Source organism: Cupressus sempervirens, chromosome 1, assembly GCF_028749045.1.
Source record: "Cupressus sempervirens isolate cs-2001-9-10 chromosome 1, ASM2874904v1, whole genome shotgun sequence".
Lineage (NCBI taxonomy): Eukaryota > Viridiplantae > Streptophyta > Pinopsida > Cupressales > Cupressaceae > Cupressus > Cupressus sempervirens.
This window is the reverse complement of record NC_143118.1, coordinates 898186534-898192358: the sequence shown is the minus strand read 5'-3', so window position 1 is coordinate 898192358 and position 5825 is coordinate 898186534.

Below are 5825 nucleotides of genomic sequence, written 5' to 3'. Positions count from 1 at the left end.
TACCAACTGCATATAATTTTGTCTTAGAATCCGAATAGCCTCTCATAAAGAGTGGATCTTTGTCAAGGAAAGATAACTGCCTCCCTGCTCATCACTAGTAGGAGAACCCCATCCATAAATTGCTAACAACTGGCAAGTAGCATCAAAATGTTCGCACGCAATAGCAATGTCTCGCTTGCCAACTCTCAGCTGACTAGACACATGATTGTGCCGATTGGTTGAACTCCTATACTCTATCCCTGGTACACTGTCCAAAGGAGTAACCTCAGAATAGCTATCACCTGTAATACTCAGATCCTGGGACTCTGCTGTAAACTCTGTCATCTTTGATAAATCATCATGTGACCTGACTTTAAAAGAAAACTGAGTCCCTGCTATATGGGCTAACTCCCGAACTGAGCTCACCTCAAGACAAAGCTCGTCCACATGTCTCTCAAAATCTTGGAGAGCCAACTGAATACACACCAAAGAATTTCGAGTATCCTCCATCTCATGAGAAAGCTGGTCAGCCTCCTCCTCCTTCTTCTTCAATGAATCTAAATAGATCCCTGCAAGATTAAGGAGATGACCGCGATCTGAAAGTAGGTGTATGTAACTTACCTTCATTGCCTCCATGCCTTCCTTGATCTGTTGTAAGTCATCACAAGAAGAACCTGTTGTGACTCCTTTCTATCTCTCCTGCAGTTGAATCATCCAAATGTGATTCTCAATCAATCCATGCATCCTGTCATGATGAGATAAAGCCGCGACAATATCCTTGTCCCCTATCTTCAGCTGGCTGCCAAACCAAATGAAGAGCTATTAGCCTCTATCTCATGTGAAGAAGCATCCAACTGTTCTTGATACTCATTTTTTGCAAAGTCCTGAATGCTCACTTTCTAATCAACTGTACTATCCTCAAACATGATAGTATCCTCAACTGCTGTAACTTCATCCAGCCCAACTGTATTGGAATCACTATTTGTGTCAATCACGCAATCCAGTGTGCCTATGATATCACCTTCTGATGCAACTGGCTCAACCTGCACAACATCTGAAACCCCTTCTGCTTGTGAAGATGATGCAGATAAATCATTACTTGAAGATGTGCTGAAGTCTCCCTGTATTGAATCTGCATGTCTGTTAAACTCCTCATACAAGTTTTTGCCTGTCATAGGGAAGGTATGATCCTTAGGCCTATCAAAGCGTTCAATCAGTCTCTCCATAAACTCCACATATGAGGTAATGTGTGCATGACCCATAGTGACCATACCATGATGCCACCACTTGTGTGCTAACCCATCTAGGTGAATTGTTGCATACTTAATGGCTTCTTCCTCAGGCATAAGATTCAATTGAAAGTATGTGTCAAGCTTTTGAACCCAAGCTCTTGCTGTAGACTTCCCCGAGCCATCATAATATGGTAACTGAAGTTTCCCTACTTTCTTTTGTAGCTCATAGCTCTAGTTCCTGTCATGTCCACGTGGCATATGCTTCATCCGCAGATCTATATACTCCCTAAAGGTGATTGCAGCAATAAAATTTGGACCTCCAGCTTCCCAATCTCTCCTCAGCTGGTCCTGTATATCAGTGATCTGGGGCTCTGGTACGAGCTGCTTTGGAGCTCTAGGAGGAAATATGGGAATCATGGGCTGCGAACTCACTGTCCTAGTTTGCTGGGGTGCATGACCGAAATTGTTCCCAACTTGTTCGCCTCCATTATGTGCCCCATCCTGATTATTACCATTCTGACTACTTCCTCCACCCACATTAGCATTCAACCCCATTTGACAAGCCATCATCTGCATCATAAGCTCAAATCTCTGACTCTGTTCCTGTGCTCTTTGCTCTACTGATCGCTGTCCCTGTGCTAAGGTGTCTAATAATTGTAAGAATCTTTCCTTTCCCTGATCTAGATCGGCATTCATTTTGTCAAACATTTTTTCTCCCTATCTGGCTATTCCAAATTCCCTATAAGACCTCCACAGGATGGCAGGACTTATAGCTCTGATACTGTAATAGCCCTCCTCAAATCTGCCCTCAAAAATGCTGATGAAAGCTCAAGGAATTTCATCAAACAATTCACATGCAAGGGACGTATGACTGATATAGTATTTCAGCTAGTTTCAAATGACCTTTTCTTCAATTTGCATCAATGAGAATCTTGTGCTAGAAGACTACAATGGACTACATAATGACCTAGCATGAGTGTGCTACTAATTTTGACAATATTCAGTGCATATATATGATCTAAGCATGAGAAATGAACACCTGCAGCCAACTGGCATTTTTACAAACAGTTGGTATGCAAACTAACTAGCTGATAAATAATGATATTAAATTGCTTAAATGACACTAGCAACTATTATCTTCTTAATTGCAATGAAAATTACAATGCTCATGAAATATGGCCAAGACTTTGGCATTTACATGGATTACAAAATGATAATGCTGGTATAATGCACACTTACAGCTGAAAGCTTATAACACCCTAAAAAACAATACTAACAAAAGAACCTGGTTGTAGATGGCTGTAATAATTTCCTTCTATGCTGCCCCTTTTGCTTTGCTTTTTTTGAACTGCTTTTTCGGCCTATTTTTTTCGGTTCTGCTTTTTTGTACCCGCTTTTTCAGCCTGCTTTTTTGATTCTGCTTTTTTCGGACTGCTTTTTCGTACCTGCTTTTTCAGTTTTGCTTTTTCGGACTGCTACTATGTTGAATCTCAAGACCATATCTTTCAATGGCATCAAGATTTCCAGCTTGAAGGGATTTCGTCCTCCAAACTATTGAGACATAATCTCCAGAAAATTTCCCAATTTCTTTGATATTTCCAAGCATGCAAGAAAGAAACTCTTTCATTTCTTTTATAGTGTTCTCACAAGAGCTCCATCTTTCATTTTCTCAATGTGGGATAAAACATAACTCCCTTTATGTAACTTATGTCTCTAATGTGTTATAAAATAAAGGGGACTCTTTTAATTTAAATATTTCCCACAAACTATAGTCTATGCATTAATAAAGTTAAATATTTAAATTTAACTTTATAAAATAGCTTTATCGATGCATAACAAATCTTATTAATGATAAACAAGTCTCCTTGTTGATTTTAAACAATTACCATCGACATACTACTGCCACTGGATGTCTGACCATGTCCAAGATGACTTACTATAAATAGTAAGTATGCAATTCCAAGAGAATAGGAATTGCAATTCAAGTCAAGATTCAGGGAGATGGCTTCTAGATTTAGGGGCTTCATATCAAATGGCATCTTCATAGTCTATGTTTTCATCATTTGATCCTTGTCACACTCCACCTATTTTGATGGGCAATCATACTTACATGAATGTGATTGGGAAAGGAACTATTGATAAGGGGGGATACTTCAAAGATGTGTTGTGTGTCACCTAAGTCACAACCTTCTTTCCATCTATCAACTCACTCATGGGGATACAAGGAGGACTGTGGAATTCACACCTAATTCAGTGTTTATTAGAGACTTGAAAACTAGAGAGGTAATTGCTATAGGGGTGGTTGATCATGCATCTAGGCTATACTACTTCTTAGATTTTTCTCATGATGATGACAATGATTTCTAAGTAGATTCTACAGTAGATTTTGATCACACTTCTAGTGTTGATTCAGACTTTGAGGAGGACTTTGGCTACTTGAACTTGGGTATTCTCACATGTGATCAAGTTCTTGAGTCATCAATTTCTCCTCCTCCTATTGATATTGCATCTATTGTTGCACCTGATGATGCTTGTATTCACACAGTTGTGGATTCACATGATTCAATGCAACAATATATTCATTGTCTTCTAGACTTAGTTCAATGAGATAACTACTTGGTAGACATTTCTAGTTTGTTTGTGGAGTCATACATTGCAGATTTGGGAGACACTATTGAGGACATTCATATTCTCTGTGGTGAAGATGATCCTTCTTCAGTTGTTGCAAGGGAACACTATGACCCTCATCTTCATTCTCTACTTGATCAGTCTTTCGAGGTTGACATGATGGTAGATCCTTTGATACAACAGTTGGAGGAGGTCACTTTCTCTTCAAAGGAGATACTTGAGTCTTTGATACATGTTCTACATTCATCCTTAGTTGATCCTGATTTGTCTTTTTTAGCAGAGTGACATAGTACACATGATTTGTTGAAGTGTTGATTCATCAGTATGAATATTTTCATGGTATGATGTAAATATTCATGAATCACTGAATTAGCATTGTGTTGATGATAGCTCTCAAGTGCAGTTCTTGTTTGTTTTCATTAGTAGTCTACATCAATTTTATGGAAACATTGAAGTCATGTGGTGCATTCGTCATCAATAGTTTCCTTTCTATATTATAAGTTGTAATAGTCTTTATTTGAAAAATAAAAAAATAATCTTACGAGGGAGTTGCCCCTCTCAAACGCAGAGGAAGATTGTAATCTGGTAATGATCAGTTTCAATCTCTCCAACTATTGGCATAGTTATTAGTGTTCACAAGGTGAACAAGGTTTGTTTTAGAAATAACTATCACAATGACAAATCTATTTACCAACATAACTTTAGAGTACCTATTTAAATTTCAGTTGACTTAGTGGTTTGGTTCTCTTGGATTAGCGGGTTGGCATTATTATTTTTAAATCTCCATCTTTAATATTAAAAAAGAAAATAGAAAAGAATTTTTTTTGAATAGTAATTGGTGTAAATAAAGTTTTTTAATAAGAGTCAAGAGAAACTCATTACAATAGTATGTAGCCTGACGAAAAATACTAACAAGTGCTAAGTAGTGACAAGTATTTGCATAATGATTACCAAATTTAAAGTAAAATGTATAAAATATTTTCTACATTTTTATAAAGTTAAATAAATTTTTATTTTTAAAAAGTTTTATTATATTTATAAAAATATATTTCATTATTTTTTGATTCGATAAATTATGCAACAAACTTAGTTAAATTATGCACCTTATTACTAAAAGGTTGCCTAAAAATTTGGAAGGAATGTAGTGCATCCTTATAAACTCAAAAGATTTTAGCCAATCAACATCATGAAAAATATTTTTTATAATTTTGTGACTTAAAATTTTTAAATGTATAGTTTAGACAACAATTAAATTTTTTAATAATACAAAAATAATCAATTTTTGATATAATGGACTTTAATAACAAATTAGTAAATATATAGTCTACCACAAATTCTAATAACAAGTCTTATAAAAATAGATATATTGTGCAACTACATAATATAAAAGAAATTGAAAAACAATGTTAGTTCATTATAAGATGATGTTTTGCCTTAAAATTTAAAATATATCAACTAAAACATCATTCAAATTTTTATAATAATAAATGAATAATTTTTTACTATTAATTAAATAAAGTAAAAAATAAAAATTATTAATCAAGATAATACTTCAAATTTTTAAAATAGTAGATTATTTTAATCAATATCATTAAATTTAAACTTAATAAAAAATTAATATATTGAAAACATATACTACTTTAAAAAATCTAAATATGAAAATTATAAATAAATTAGATTTTAATTCAGACAAAACAATTATTACATCAAACTTAATTTTCAGAATTCTTTGATGAATCCACATTCTCCACCAAGTTAGATGGAAATGTGGAATTCATTTTCTAACACCACTGACCCGAAAATGCTGTATTAAGATGCTGATGACCTTTCAGTCATATTCCAAATATGGATTTCTACAAGGACAATTTATACAATAAACAGAAATATGAGTCAAAAAATTTGACTGTGACTCCAAAAGTACACATGATAGCAAATAATCAGCTATCATAATTTTACTTGCCGTAGAAAAATATCTCCACTTATAAA